General features: G+C 40.7%; 1 protein-coding gene across 2 annotated transcripts in view; it reads left to right on the top strand.

The window, feature by feature from the left end:
- Positions 1–483: 483 nt before the first annotated feature.
- Positions 484–17,341, top strand: part of zbtb7c (zinc finger and BTB domain containing 7C) — a 40,045-nt gene continuing 23,187 nt past the window's right edge. Inside the window, exons 1-2 of one of the 2 annotated variants that reach the window (XM_072662579.1) lie at positions 484–608; positions 2,601–2,670. The gene's annotated coding sequence lies outside the window, so the exon portion shown is untranslated. The remainder of the gene's footprint in view (positions 609–2,600; positions 2,671–17,341) is intronic. The other variant, XM_072662580.1, reaches the window with a different exon arrangement.

Raw genomic sequence — 17,341 nt, 5'->3', positions numbered from 1 at the left:
CCAGAATTTAGCAGACAGCAGGGAATCTAGCCTGGACAGCAGAGACTGGAGAGGTACTCCAACAAAAGCAGGAGAAAATCTTTTTAATGGCCTTGATTGAGCAAGTGTCCCAATACTTTTGTCCCTTTATGTCCCTATACCTACATGGAGGGACATGTATGACCCCATGTCCTGACAATGTATTAAAAACAAACCAGTGTGTGCAGGTATGCTGGCAGGGCATGTATATGTGTGTGTGTGTGTGTGTGTGTGTGTGTGTGTGTTAGGCTCAGCGAGCCGTGGATCAGGTGGACACGTGAGGCCGACTGCCAAAATACTTTTGGTTAGGAGGGAGGGATGTAGGTGGGTTCACACATTTGTTTGCTTCACTATAGTGATCTCTCTCTCTCTCTCCCTCCCTCCCTCTCTCTCTCCCTCCCTCGTCTCTCTCTCTCTCTTTCTCTCGCCCTCCCTGAATCTGTGACACACCTTCCTGCATGCAGCTCAAACTCCTCTCCTTATCGCGCTCTCCGTCTGACGTTGGCTCTCACTTTCGCGTGCTTCAGAGGGAAGATAGCAGCCTTTCCTCCTCACACTGATACGGCTCGGCTCAGCTCAACCAGCAAAAGGTCAGCAAAAGTCTCTCTCTCTTTCTCTCTCTCTTTCTCTTTACATCTGTCTCTCGCTCATTGTTCCATACCTGTGTCTGCTGTCTGTATGCATGCACTCCATACAGCTGAACCAAAGCTCAAACTCCGGTCCGATGGAGCCGTCGCTCTCTGCCAGCCTCTCGTCACTAAGTGGAATTCAGTAAACGGAGATGGCAGCTCAGATACAGCAAGTTTGATTGCATCTGCACGCTTGCACAGTCATAATAATGGCCCAAACTGTCTGCTATAAGAGCAGATCGAGGTTTGGATAAGTTGCACTAATGAACAGCTTGACAGGTTGCTTGTTATACAGAGTGCTGCCTACCAACCAAAAGTCGCCTGAGAAGGTTTGAGGAGACGCTGAGCTGAAACGACGAAGGCCCTGTGGCCGAATGGGAACGTACAGAAAGCGCATTACTGGTAGCCTGGTAGAGTTCGATGACCTGAGCGGCCTTTTAGTGAACCCTGGTACAAGAATCAGATCAGATTCCATTTCATACGGACATACGGTATATACAGTATACCCTTAATCCCATCACTCTACCCCCCCGTCTCTCAGCAGTGAGAGGGTTTTACTGTAGAAGCTCCAGATCTCCTCAGAACAGATAAAGCAGCTGAACATGAATCCAGTAAAAAGGAGGAACAAGAGCTTCTCATTCTGAAGAAAGAAAGTAGTGAGATCTTGTCGGTGAGCTAGTCTGAAGAACAGAGCTCGGTTCCTCCAGGGTTCTCCTGGACGCCCCCCTCCCAGTCCAGCCAGCACAGCGTGGAGGATGTGTTCAACTCCATCAGCAGCAGCAGCAGCAGCAGCAGCAGCAGCTCACCTGATTTACCATCATTAAGCCCTGATTTACCACCAAACCAGGTGTTGATCTGAGGAGAACTCTAAATAACACTAGACTCCATGAGAGAGGAGAACTTTGAGAGGAGATGTTAGGCTAGAACTTATGCACAGTATTTGCAGTATATATCGTTGCAGTCATGCAAAAATGGTTGTATCTTCGAACAGCAGCTTTACAGGAGGACGACAAAACCTTCTGAACTTTAATGGAAGTCAATGGAAAAAGATTTGATTTCAGGTCATTTTGGAGCGTTTCTATTGGTCAGTTCATCATAAAAATCTGAAACAATGTAAAGAAACAACTGATTTATTTTATGTTTCTCAGATCATTTTTTGTGTTTAGTAAAACACTTTCTGAACTTTTGATGTTGACTTCTTAGCACGTTCAATCTGTCAAGTTTTCTGAACGTTCCTACAATGTTTTCTTTGTTTATTTGTTAATGCTCACAATTTCATACGAGTATATTTAGAAAATTGGACATTCTTTCTAAAAAAAAACCAAAAAGGACATTTAAAAAATGACATTTTTAATTATCAGTGTAAATGTAGAAAATATTCTATTCTATGTTTCAATAAGTGCAATATTTGTAGTTTTGAAACCATTTAATGTCACATTCATTAAAAATGATGTATCAGTGTTATCAATATTTACAATTTTAGTAAAACTTTTATGTCAAATTTGACATCTAATGTTAATGTTTATCTAACTGAGAATGTAATATTACATTACTTACTTTACTTAATTAACATTAATGTTAACATATATGGTCTGTATATAACCTATATATAATTAATATATATATATAATTGCATATAGATAGACATATATACATATTTACACATATTACAATACATATGAGACATTATTATCACATTTATGCATAAATAACACATACAGGAGATATGATTATTACGTATATATATATATATAAATATATATGTATTATTACATATATATGTATATATGTAATATTAGTAATACATATGTGACATGGTAATATTACATGTAGTTACCTTTCTATGTAAAATGCATATGGAACATATAGTATATATAGTATGTATATATGTTTTTTTCCCCCCACATTTCTTCATAATATGAATCTGGCATGTGTTTCTTTACATTGTCTCAGAATGTCCGGATGAACAGACCAACAGAAACGCTTGAAAATGGCTTGTTTTTCCATTGACTTCCATTGAAAGGTAGGAAGGTCTTTTCCACCTCCTATAAAAAGTTGGTCTACCATGACGATGTTCTGTACTTGCTCGTGGTTGTGTGTGATGACAGCACCCCACACACTCCTTCCATCATTGTTCATGCAAGTGAAACGATCAAGCTCCCATTCAGCGCTCACAGCTCATCCTCCACAGTGCAAATTCCTCAAGTTTTTTGTGCACTGAGCCGCTCGCCTCCAATGGTCAAGGACACGGCGGAGCAGGTGAATAGGCAGATGACTGGCACTTTCAATTATTCATCCATTTATTGTGGCCCGGGCGCTGCGGGGCCACGAGGTTCCCTTTCAAATCAGAATGAATTGCTTTCGGATGGCTCGGTCAATGTTTGAGCTGGACTCCCAGCGCACATGCCGATTACTCAGGTATTGATAGCAAATCTGAACAGCAGACTTACAAAGAGTTAAACACCTAAAGGTACGGACCCCTCCCTGCCAGAGCGAGAGCGCGCGAGAGAGAGAGAGAGAGGGGTTATGTGGGGATAGGCACCACGCCTTTGTCTTTTCAGTCACTAGGACAAGGTTTATCGAAGTTGAACCTGATCCGAGGGAGTCTTTTGTTACAGCGTGGATACTTTTACATTGGCGTGTTCACAAACATTTCAGCAGTAGCCTCCCTCTATTTGCCTTCCTCAGGGGGGTGTGGGAAAGAGGCAGGCTGCACAATGCTCCAGCTTCAGCTACACAATTACACCAACACTAACTCCCTGACTGCAAACCCCCACTCAAAACACACACACATACACACACGGGTTGGTTTTCAGACCACGTCAGGACGTGGCGTCACTGCCTTGGGATGAAGAAGTACTAATATGGAAGACATGGGTCTACATATATGTGATAAATGTATTGTGCATATCTGTAAATACCTATATGTAATAGTAGCCTTATATACATGTATATTTGTGTGTATATGTATGAGAGAGAGAAAGAGAGAGAGAGAGAGAGAGAGAGAGATGCAAAAGCAATGCAATCAATGTTCCTAAGTTAAAAAAACAGGAGTTTTAAGGAGTTAAGAGGTTAATGCAGATGTTTGGGCACCCCAGGTCAAATGTAATGTAAAGTCTTTGATGGAAACTTATGGATATTTTTACATATTATAAAGGATTGTTACTGTGTATTTGCTTATTTAATATAAAGTTATTAAAAAAAAAAGTTCGGCACAAAAGTAGCGGCACATTAAATATGCTATTTTTTATTTATTTTACATGTGTTAAATTCAGTAAATAAACAGAAGTCGTGTCTAAAATATGCAGAAAATGTTTATGTATTTTTTTTAAATAGAAGTATTATTTAGTACTATTCAAAAAAGTTTTTATATATAGGAATCTATATATAGGTATCTATATTGTAATAATTATACATCTCATATGTACATGTGTAAGAAAATCACATTCTCTACAACGATGCACTTCTCTACACCCTAAAACATCATTACCGGTTAAAAAAATAAATAAAATAAAAAAAATAAAAAATAAAATTGATGTTTACAAAAGTAATGTCCCGTTAAATAGGTTGTGTTTTATTTAAATAAATTAAATCTTTACATAAAAATATAAAATAAATATAAAATATAAAAATAAAAAATGGCAGAAATGTTTATATTGAAGCTCTTTTTTTTCTTATGGAAATATTATTAAGTTGTGCGTAGAAAATCAACAACATATGTCATATGATCAGGGCTGCTCAAACCTTCACACAAGACTGTGCATCTATATATATTTTTTATATGATTACGGTCAAAACAGTCTCTAAAACAGCAACTTTACAGGAGAAGAAAAGGACTTTTTAACTGCCAATAGACGTCAATGTTCAAAGATTTTAATCCAATCCAAAACTTTTGGAGCATTTCTATTGGTCTATTTATCATAAAATTCTAAAACAATGTAAAGAACAACTGCCAGATTCACACATATATATATATATATATATATATATATATATATATATATATATATATATATATATATATATATATTTAAAATGAAATATACAAATATGTAAATATTTAATAGTAGCCTATACACACATACACACATATATATACATATACATACATACACACACTGTATGTATGCTACTATTACATATAAATATTTTATATTTGTATACTTAGTCTTTCCTAGATATAATCCACCTGAACAGTGTGGATTTTCCTTTTGCCCCTAAAAACTAGTAGCATGAAAAGTTAGGCCTTAAAACTTGCCCTGTATGAAACTATACATCCTGCAGCCTGACGACTGCGCATGTGCACACTGCCTATACTGAGCGACAGGGTTCAGCCTAATGATTGCTCATATTTACCTTATAAGGATGGGCAGATATCCAGATATCTTCATGATACAGATATGATATATAGACTGAATGTGCCAGTCATGACTTTATGATTTATAAACAGTTGCATCTTATTAAACACAATAACTGAGCTTTTTTTAATTTAACATTAAAGCAGTTGCTTTGATGGCAGATTTGGTAATGATGATAATGATATGAATATATGATAAAATACAACCCCCCCCCCAGCATGTGTATTACATATATGTACTAAAATAAGGCCTGTATGTATTAAATATGTATATCATTGCTGTCAGACATAAAAACTTGTATCTTCATTGTATCTTCACAATGACAGCTTCATAGGAGGAGGAAATAAGCTGCTTCATTCATTTCTGGAAAATTGCAAAAATGGAGATTCAGGGTTTTTGCAGGACAGTAATGATACATTAGCTGATAATGAATGAATTATGAAGTCAAATATAAAAATAACAGCATATTAACATCAGGCAGATTTGATGGTTTCAAACTATGAATTTTGTTCATTTTAACTCCAATAATTTAAATATTTTATCTTTCACTCAAAAAGGACGTAAAACTGAGGCTTTACAGGAGGAGGAAAAACCTCCTAACTTTCAATGGAAGTCATTGTAAAAGTATTTTTTATTCCAAGTCATTTTGCAGCATTTCTATTGGTCAATTTATCAAGGTGAAGGACAACGGTCAGATTCACTATGGAGAAAAGTCAAAAACAGACAAAATGGAGATATAAGGTTTTTGCAGAGCAGCAGTGATATATGTATATATACAAACGTGTGGGTATGTGTGTGAGTCAACAAAGCCACATCCTCTACAAAGAGGCACTTTCTACATTCTGAATCATCATTAATGTTTATTTACTGAATTTAACATAAATTCTGTAAAAATAAAATTGCAAAAAAGTGAGGTTTGCACAAGTAATGCAGCATCAAATATGTTATGTAAATAAAACCTGTATATAATAACGATGATAATAATAATAATAATAATAATAATAATAATACATCATAATAATATATAATTAAAATGATATCAATGTATAAATATAAATAAATAAATCAGTTAAATTCAGAAAATAAAAAAAGTTAACAGAATAGACAGAGATGTTTATCTGTAAGTGTGTTTCATGTAGAGGATTTGTTTTTAGTTATTGTTTATTGAATTTAATGTAATTTCTGAGTGGATGTATGTAAATACCTGTATGTAATTACATTATGCAGTATCTATCACGCTGTATATATGTAAATAACGGTATGTAGGGATTTTCTAGGCCTAATCACAAATCTGCCTTAATCTCTAGTCGCCTTGACTAAAATGAATGAATAAATAAATAAATAATGCATTCATTAATTAATTAATCAATTAACCAATTAAACGACTGGACTGGTGTTCACTGCTGTTCTTCCGTTCTCTGACGCCCTCACCACACTTTTATCCTGAAAATGTTTTAAAAGCGAGTTCACACACTTACACAGACACTCTTTCACACACACACTCGCACACAAGACTACACACTACTCAGCGCGCGGCACTTCACACGCAGCTGATCAGGAACAATGCCGTCTTGAGATGATATCGGGCCGGCTTCGGGCCGGCCAATTTGTTACTCGCTGAGGGACATTTAATGATAGTCCAGGAGACAACGAGGCTGAGATTTAGCCAAAGTCCTGCTCACCGGGGGAATGAGGGAGAGAGAGAGAGAGAGAGAGAAAGAGAGCGAGAGAGAGAGAGGTACAGGGAAAGTGAGGAGCTGACCAGTCTGGATCTGACCAGTCCTAAATAAGGGCAACTTACTTTCAGATGAAATAAAAAAGGCAAAACCCAGCCAGTTCAGTCCAGGTGTCACAGATGGCAGGTTGTAGGACTGTAGTGCTGTAGGATTGCAGAGATTCATATAAACACTGTTATTACCCTTGTTATTACACATTTATAATCACATAAGAGAGAATAAGGTATTAAGATACAGCTGTGTAATAACAACTACATTTCATATACACACAGTTACACAAACTGCACTACTTTACCGGGGCATACTTTACCGTTACATTGGTATTGCACAGATTATTAAATTTTGTAAATATTAGAGATATATACAGTTATTAAAACACTTAATATACAGTGTATCAACAGAAGTTAATGTATATGTATGTATTTGTATGTATATGTATTTATATAACCCGTACTGCTTTAATGCATCTGTAACAGGCGCCTAATAAAAGTATACTAAAGTAATCCATTTCTAACAGTTGATTCATCACCAGTTTTACAGTAGTAACATTGTTATTGCATGGATTATTAATGTGTAACTACACAGTTATAAGAGTCAGAATATGTAATATATCAATATCACAAGCTGTGACATTGCGGCAATATGTCACCACTAGTTACCCTGCTATTACATGGCTTATTAATATGTAATTACATAGTTATAAGCTACTTTATATAAAGCATTTAAATTAAAGTTAACACCTGTGTAATTACATAAGCTGTACCATATTAATGCAGCTGTAACAGTGAATCTATCACCAGTAGTTACACTGTTATAACATGTCTTATTAATATCTAATTACACAGTTATTAGCTACTTAATGTAAAGATCATAAACTAAAGTTGATACACTTGTGTAATTACACATGATGGACTGCTTTAATAGTGCTGTAACAGTATATATATATATATATATATTATATATATTTATTTGTAACCAGTAGTTACATTGTTATTGCATGGATTGCATGGGTGATACTATTAATATGTAATTACACAGTTATTAGCTGCTAAACATGTAGAGCATAAACTAAAGTTGATACAAATGTGTAATAACACAAGCTGGAGCCACTAGTTACATTGTTATTGCGTGGCTTATTAAAGGGCAAGTATAGTTATTAGAGGCACTTACTGTAAAGTGGGACAAGACTGACACTAGCAGTTTTAACCAACGCCGGCCCAGAAAGCACAGCATGTGAAACCCCTCCTTCAGTGCAAACGAAACTGCAGAAAGTGAAAACAAGTGGCAGCAAAGTGAGAACAAACAAATCATGTTCCCGTCCGACTATCTCAAAGCATCTGAGATCAGATGTCTGATAAGAGACGCTGCACCTCCTGAGCTTCTCTAAGGGGGCAGGGGCAGGGGCGGGAACACTGGCCTGGGACCAGTTAGGTGGTGAAAAGGTGAAGGTCGATCACAGTGTTGTAGCATACAGCATTGTTCCCACCACCATCATCCCACATATAAGCAAGTACAGCCTCAGGCTAAGGTTTGGACACCTTTGAAGTATAAATAAGTGTATGTACACCGATTAGCCATAACATTAAAACCACTACATATTAGGCAGCGAGTGAACGGTCAGTTCTTGAAGGTGGTGAAGGTGTTGAAGCAGGGAAAAATGGACAAGCGTAAGAATCTGAGAACTAAACTGTGATGTTCTAGACAATGACTGGGTCAGAACATCTCCAGAACATCAGACAGGTTCATCAGATAAACATGATGAACCTATTGGCACCATGCCCTCTAATGCCAGGCGTGGAGGGCTGGTAGAGGGGTATAAAGCCCCCCACCCAGCATTGAGCTGTGGAGCAGTGGAAGAACTGCGTTCTCTGCAGTGATGAATGGTGGTGCTTCATGCAACACTTTAGAGATGAATTGGGGATGAGGTGGTGGTAGGTGGTGATCATCATCTAACATCCTGACCACACAAATTTAAGCTCTTGTTGCTGAGTGCAATCAAATCCTCACCACAATGCTGGTAGAAAACCTTCTTCTCTAGACAGTAGAGACAGTTACTCCAACAAAAGCAGAATCAACTCTTCCTAATATCCTTGAGTTCAGAAGAAACACTGAATGAGCAGGTGTCCCAATACTTTTGTCAATTTAAGTGCTGGCTGTTTGGGAGAGAAATAACAACCAGTGGAGGTCCCACCTCACAACTTACAGGAATCGAATGGTCAGATCTGTTGTGGCGGCACATAGAGGGCCATATGCATGTAATAATAATAATAATAATGTATTATGGTAGATATATCTGTAAGTACCTGAATGTAGCTATGTTCTAAATCTAATCTCAGCAACAAACAAACAAATAAACAAACAAATAAATAATCACAGATCAAAGCAGAACAGTTTTCACTACTTTTCTGTCCTTAACACGTTCCGCCTGCTACTCACCTCCACCAAAGGACACTCTGCTTAGATTACATCACCGAGTTTATGGTAAACGCTTTACATTTCTTCACACGTCTCACACATTCGCCAGGCGGTCTGTGGTGTTTTCCTCCCTCAGACATGGTGTACGTACTATATGTGCTAAACTGAGAAGGATTAGGAGATTGTATCAGAGCTGGCCTGAATCTTCTCAATGCTTCAGTCGCCGGGTGTTGCGGGTGTTGCGCTGGTGCTCATTTCTGTACTCACTTCAGAAGATCCTTCTTCTGTTGACACATTTCGGCCCTTAGAGTCCCAGAACAGTCGCGGGGACAGATCTGAGTGGTAGGAACCTGTTTATCATGACTTTGAATGAACCAATTCATCACGAAAGCAGGAGAAAATGATTCAACAACATATCGAAGGATGCGATTATTTCCAAAAAGTTTGTGGACGCCCCTTCTAACGAACGCACTCAAGCTGAGTGCACCCATTGCTGGCACAACTTGTCTTGTCCTTGTAGAGAAGAAGTCCTGCCAATAGATTAGGACTCTCTACAAAACATGATGAACCGATTGGCACCATGCCCTCTAATGCCAGGCGTGGAGGGCTAGTAGAGGGGTATAAAGCCCCCCCACCCAGCATTGAGCTGTGGAGCAGTGGAAGAACCGTGCTCTCTGCAGTGATGAATGGTGGTGCTTCATGCAACACTTTAGAGATGAATTGGGGATGAGGTGGTGGTGGGTGATGATCACCATCCAACACCATCTAACATCCTGACCTCACTAATTTAAGCTCTTGTTGCTGAGTGCAAACAAACCCTCATAGCAATGCTGGTAGAAAACCTTCTCCTCTGGACAGCAGAGACAGTTACTCCAACAAAAGCAGGATCAACTCTTCCTAATACCCTCAGTTCAGAGTTCAGAAGAAACACTGAATGAGCAGGTGTCCCAATACTTTTGTCAATTTAAGTGCTGGCTGTTTGGGAGAACTCTGGATTGTATAAACTGTTATTATTTGTGATTTGGACGCGCTATTAGAACAAATACGCTTGGCTCAACCCAAGTTAGGCTAAGCAAGAAGTGTGTGTGTGTGTGTGTGTGTGTGTGTGTGTGTGTGTTTTGAATGTGTGAGTAAGCACTGGAGCGATTATGGATGGAAAGGAGGCAGTAGAAGGGTGTCGTGGGTGTGAGCTTGGCCAGCTCACTGACAACAGAGACAGTTTGGGGGATTTACACACACACACACACACACACACACACACACACACCACACCTCTGTCACGATCCAGCCAGCTCATACCGATGGGCCTTCACACACTGAGTATCAACCCACCTCTCTCTGCTCTCCTCACTGTTGTTGTTGTGGCTCCGCTGCGCTCTGTAGCCAACATGGCGAGGGCTAATGCTAGCCTGTCAAGTCACCTTGGACGAGGAAGACGTGTCAGTCCCATTTCTTGCCTCGACGCCCATCTTATGTAGCAAAGAGACAAAGAGAGAGAGAACGAGACACACACACACACACACACACACACACACACACACACACACACACACACACACACATACACACACACATACAGTCAACCCCCAGCCTGCCCTATGGGGACAATGACTAACAGGAGCTCCTATTAGCATGTAACTCTGCCCTCAGTTTCTAATAGCCTGACTCACCCTGAAAACCCACTGTTAGCGTCTTCAGCTCAAGACCCACTTCTCACGAGCGCTCTGTGAGGCCAGATCTGCTGCGCTTTGCTTGTTGCTGGATGTTGGCGTTACTGGAATAACCCATATGTATGTATATTTCTTTGTGACAAAAGTATTGGGACACCTGCTCATTCGATAGTTTTTAAATGTTGATCCTGCTTTTGTTGGAGTGACTGTCTCTACCGTCCAGGGAAGAAGGCTTTCTACCAGCATTGCTTGTGAGGATTTGATTGCATTCAGCGACAGAGAGCGTTAGTGTTAGTTAGCTCAGCTGCCCAAATCTACTATACTGTAAGTCTGCTAAAAGAAGCAGGCCTCGGACCAGAAGGTCATCAGTTCGATTCCTGGACCCTCCATCAACTCAAGGAGGACACCGCAACCCTCAGCGACTATTAAACAGTTTTGGGACCTTCTCCAAGTAGTGACTGGCATCGTGCTGACCTGAAATACACAATATGGACAAAAGTATTGGGACGCCAGCTGATATTAAAAAAAGAGTTGGAGTACCTGTGTCTACGGTTTAGAGAAGAAGAAGGCTTTCTACTAGATTTTGGAGGATTTTGTGAGGATTTGATTGCATTCAGCCACAGCAAGAGCATTAGAATAGTGGATGATGATCACCGCCCCACCTCATCATCCCCAGCTCCCCAAAAGTGTTAGATGGAGCTCCACCATCCATCATTCCAGAGAACACTTGTAGAGGGGCTGTATATCAGCATGGTGCCAACAGTTCATGTTTGGTCCATCGGTACAGTACTTCCTCTCCACAGGCCCTAGACAAGCTGTGAGTGTGCATTTGCACATCGGTGTCAGCAATGGGGGCCACTTTTAAGCAGATGGGTGCAGTCGGTGTCACCCTGCTGTTGTTTAGGTACCGTGGCGGATGAGGAACCATCGCCAGTGGGGCTCATAATGGCACATGTGAGCTCCTGTAGGTGTTTCCTGTATAGTGCTTGTAACCACGGGCAACCTCTTGACTTTCCTACCGACGAGCACGGTTCACCATTCACACACGGCTAAGGCTGATCAAACGCGTTATTAAGGGCAAATATGTCTGTGGAGGAGACAGATGGAACACACATACACACACACACACACATACACACACACATATACACACACATATACACACACACACTTGTACACAACACACATACAATAGGAGGTGGTTTTGTAATGTTTCTGTAAGATTTCGGTTTTGAAACTGGGTCCACCACTGCTGTGAGAGAAGGAGAGGAAAGGAGGAGGGTGTGGGGAGTGAGGGAGAGAGAGAGAGAGAGAGAGAGAGAGAGAGAGAGAGAGAGAGAGATGAGTGTGTGGGTTATCACTCACTCTCTCAGTTTAAAATAAGGACACATTGATCCACCCACCCACCCCTCCAGTATAGCCCAATCTCTCTCTCTCTCTCTCTCTCTCTCTCTCTTTCTCTCTTTCTCTCCCTCTGTCTCTCTCTCTCACCCTCTTACACACACTTACACACACACACACACACACTAGGCCAAGACAGATAGGGCTGATACCCTGGCAAAAATGTCCAAATTATCCCGTCGCTCCTAAAGGGAGCCAATATTGGGTCTGATAGTTTGAGCTGATGGGCAGAAGGTGCAGTGGATAGCTGAAGATTCACACACTCTCACACACACACACACACACACACACACACACACACACACACACACACACACTCTCTCTCTCTCTCTCTCAGACACAGCCGCAGTGAGCTGGTGATAGGGACCTTTCCAGAAAAGCCTCTGATTAAGGAAGGAGAGTTTGGTTATTTCTTAAATAAATGACATTAATGAGTTATTCAACTGATCTGCTCAGAAAAGGTTCAGCTGATTATAGGAACTTCAAACGAGGTGCAATAATTAATCTCATTAGGATATGAAAACAAAAACAGGCAGTTATGATGCTTTAATAAATGGAGAAGGTCAGAAAAGTGGCTTCCAGGCAAGGTTTAGGTGTAAATATGAGAGTGTGTGTGTGTTTGTGTGTGTAAATGTGTGTGAGTGTACTGCTTTAATGGTTTAACATGGAATGACCCTCAAATCAAATGTTTCTAATTTTTTGTCATTTTCCACTTTGTGACATAATATGAATCTGGCAGTGGTTCTTTACATTGTGTACAAATTTCACAATGAACCGACCAATAGAAATGCTCCAAAGTGACTTGGAATAAATGGTTTTTACATTGACTTCCATTGAAAGTTCAGACGTTTTTTTTCCTTCTCCTGTAAACTTGCTGTTTTGGAGGTACAACATGTACAATAACTACTTCTATGTAATATTATTTGTATAGTCAATATTGTATACAGGTTATATACACATAATCACACATCCACACGCACATCTATAGTCACTGTCCAACCCCCCCCCCCCCCCCCCCCCAAAAAAAAAAACAAAAAAACAACCCAAATACCCATTTTCTGGTACATTTACAAAAGAAGGCCCAAACGCTAGTAACATTTCAATGGAGGTCAATGTCATTTAGAGCGTAACTGTTTATGGTCCATTTACCATCAAATGTCCACATAATGTGAAAAGCAGCCATTGTGCTCAAATTAGGTATATATATACATATATATATATATATTAGGGATACAGGCAGATTACATTGCCCCCCAATCCAATCCCAAAACCCTGGCTTTTAATGCCGAGTATTCAGCCAATACCAATCCGATCCAATCCACCGTTAGCGTATTCAGCTCCAAACCTACTTCTCAGGAGGGCTGTGCGAGGCCAGATCTGCGCCGCTTTGCTTGTTGCTGGGCGTTGGTTTTACTGAGCAACCCATATATTACATATATGGACAAAAGTATTGGGACACCTGCTTATCCAGTTTGTTTAAAAAGAGTTTCTCCTGCTTTCGTTGGAGTAACTGTCTCTACTGTCCAGAGAAGAAGGGGTTCTACTAGATTCTGGAGAGGGAGCATTGCTGTGAGGATTTGATTGCATTCAGCAGCTTATTAGTCTTATTATTAGGGGCCTGCCCTACGATCCAATTACGATCCAGTTTTTGAATGTCTTTTAAAGTCAATCTGATCCAATCCAATGCTGATCTTGAGAGATAAGATAAGCTAAGACAGATGATTACTGCTAATCAATCTTAAAGAATATTAAAAATAAAGGTTTTTTTTGTTTTTTTTTACAAATTGTACAAAGTTTATGCTGAAAATCATATGAAAATAAGAATAATTACAGTTTATTGAAATGTATTATATGCTTTTACAAGAATGTGTATATGTATAAGTGGAATATATTAGTTATATGTTTTTAACTTTAATGGTTTTAAATTGAAATGGAATTTTTAATTAAATTAACTGCAAAATAAATGTATAATACTTTTTATTTTACACAAAATTACTAAATCAAATATTAAATACAGTTCATAACTGCAAGATAATATGTGACTAAAGACAGAAATGATGCTTTGTGGTGCCAATTTCTATTTAGTTAAAACAACGGACCTTTAGTAGTAGTTTTGTTAATGATGGCTGTTGGGGATGATCTCACCACCCCACCTCATCATCCCCAACTCCCCAACTCATCCCAAAAGTACTGGATGGAGCTCCACCGTCCAGCATTCCAGAGAACACAGTTCTTCCACTGCTCCACAGCTCCTCAATGCTGGGGGGCTTTATACCCCTCTACTAGCCCACTCCTGGCATTATTAGGGCAGCATGGTGCCAATAGGCCCATCTAGTTCATCTGCTCCTGCAGAGAGTCCTATTCTATTGGCAGTACTTCTCTACAGGGACTAGACAAGCTTGTGAGTGTGTACTTGCACATCTGTGTCAGCAATGGGTGCAACTTAAGAAGGGGTGTCCACAAACTTTTGGACATATAGTGCCCACATATGCATGCAGTTTCCAGCACACACAGTGCACAGCGTAACCCTGAGTAGTGTGACTGCACAGTATGAAAGCCTGGGTCTAATTTGAGGGTGCATGCAAGTGTGTGTGTGAGAGTGTGTGTGTGTAGTGTAAGCGATTAAGCAGGGTGTATAAGTACTGTTATGTATGATTGGTAAAGCAGGGTGGTGTGTGTGTGTGTGTGTGTGAGCAGGTATGGATTACAGTACAGTAACAGTATTAGTGCATCACTGATTGTGACTAAAGAGTCTGAAAGTCTGTATCTAATTTGTGTGTGCATGTGTGTGTGTGTGTGAGTGTGTGTGTGCACGCCTGTGTATGTGTGTGTGCGCGTGTGTATTGCCACTGCTATGACAGGCATCTGTCTCCTGTGCCCTGCAGCCTGGCTGGTTTTAATTAGGAGGAGCCAGAGAGCCCGAGGGCAGACAGAGGCTAGCTATAATCACACACACACACACACACACACACACACACACAGGTTAGACTCCCCCTCACACACGCCTCCCTCTTACAGTCACCCGCCGAAAAATGTCCTAAATCACCTTAGAAGACACATCTCAAGACACAGGAAGGAATGCACACTTAAAGCTTACACACACACACACACACACTTCTGCAGACACACACACACACCTGCACACAGAAACAATCACAAACACACACTATCCAAACTCCAAAAGTAACCCAGATGCCCCATCTAATCATTGACTTTAGGCCCCCTTTTATAATCTCTGTAGAAAAGCACTGACCAATAGAAAAGGAGGCTCTGGAGCGGCCGTGATCACATGACCCTAAGGTCACCATGTACAGTGCCAAAGCTGGGCTAGAGGGGTATGGAACCCCCCAGCATTGCATTGTGGGGTTATCTGGACTGGTGGAGCTCCATCCAGTACCTTTGGGACGAGCTAGAGTGGCAGCACCACCATCCATCGTCCCAGAGAACACAGTTCTTCCACTGCTCCACAGCTCCTCAATGCTGGGGGGCATAGTACCCCTCTACTAGCCCTGGGCCAATAGGTTCATCTGGTATATCTGCTCCAGAGAGTCCTAATCTATTGGCAGGACTACTCTTCTACAGGGACCAGACAAGCTGTGTATGTGTGTGTGTGCATTTGCACATCTGTGTCTGCAATGGGCGCAACTTAAAGTAGCAGAATGCATTTATTAGAAGGGGTGTCCACAAACTTTTGGACACACACACATATATATATAATCTGGACACACCTTACACTGTTTCCAAGTACATGCATTTGTAAACCTGTGCAGGCCGCCACGGAGTATGTGTGTGTGTGTAATGTGTGTGTGTGTTGTCCTTGGACAAGGTTTTCCCACCCGGCCAGCTCTGGGAGTGGTGGGTGGGATTGTCTGCAGCGGGCAGAGATGACACAACTTTTCCAGCCTCCCCTGTCCTTCTCTGTCTGACACCCCACTCACAGCCAGCTGGAGCTTCAACAGCTCAGTTCAAAACAGCTCAGCCTTACTGTGACCCCCCACCACCCCACCGAACCCACCCACCGCGTCTGTAACTGAACCTTCCATTCGTAGTGAAGTACACTACATTGACATAAGTAATGGGACACCTATCCATTCCACCTACAGGAGCTTTTTTTATGTAAACCCATAGGCTGTATTAATATGGAGCTGGTCCCCCTTTGCTCTGCAGCTCTACCAGCAGCAGCAGGTCTGGAGCTCTGCAGTTATTGAGTCAGTTGGAGGCTTTTCTGCACTATGAGAAAAGTCTGAGCTCAGCACTCGGCCCTGACCCCGCTCCTGTAGCTTTACGTGGTCGGACAGACACTCGGTGGCAGAGCTGGGGGCTTAGATGGAGCTGAAGGAACACCTGAATTGGTGTTTGGCCAGTTACTCTTTTCAATACACTTGATTTGAAGGGTATTTGGAACAATGAAGCAATGAGCAGGTGTCCTAATACTTTTGTCCATCGTGTATTAAATTTTTTGAATCAGTTATGGCTAATGGAAATGCTGGACATGTGGACTATAGGTCACTGTGAACTATAGGTCACATATCAAGGTCACATCATTGTGTGCAGAGAGCTACCTGATTGGTTATATGCAGATCAGTACAGAATTAAGCCAATCGTAACAAAGCAGAGGTGTCCACATATTTTATTGGACTGATGGTGATGCAGGCAGACATTTTCATTTTTTGGCATAATGTGAGTCTGACCGTTGCTTGTTACATCGTGTCTGAATTTCATGATGAACGGACCAATAGAAATGCTCCAAAATTAGTTGGAACAAATCTGTTTTACATTGACTTCCATTGAAAGGTAGGAGGGTTTTTCTCTCCTCCTGTAAAGTTGATTTGTTGGAGATATGAGTGATGACAGGCGGTTTAATAGAAGCTGTTGTAGAGAAGAAAGGGACTAGCTATCGTCCTCCATCCCTCCCGCTATGTACAGCATGTGTGTGTTGTGAGTGTGTGTGTGTGTGTGTGTGTGGCTGTGTGTGATGACAGGAACTCAGTGTGATCACAAACAGGTACTGCAGAGTCCAACGCTTACTCAGCCTGTCCTCCTGAGTGAGAACAGACTACACACACACACACACACACATATGCAAACACACACATACACACACATACACACAA

This window comes from Salminus brasiliensis, chromosome 18 (assembly GCF_030463535.1).
Source record: "Salminus brasiliensis chromosome 18, fSalBra1.hap2, whole genome shotgun sequence".
Lineage (NCBI taxonomy): Eukaryota > Metazoa > Chordata > Actinopteri > Characiformes > Bryconidae > Salminus > Salminus brasiliensis.
The sequence above is the reverse complement of the archived record's forward strand: the minus strand, read 5'-3'. Positions and strand labels throughout refer to the sequence as shown.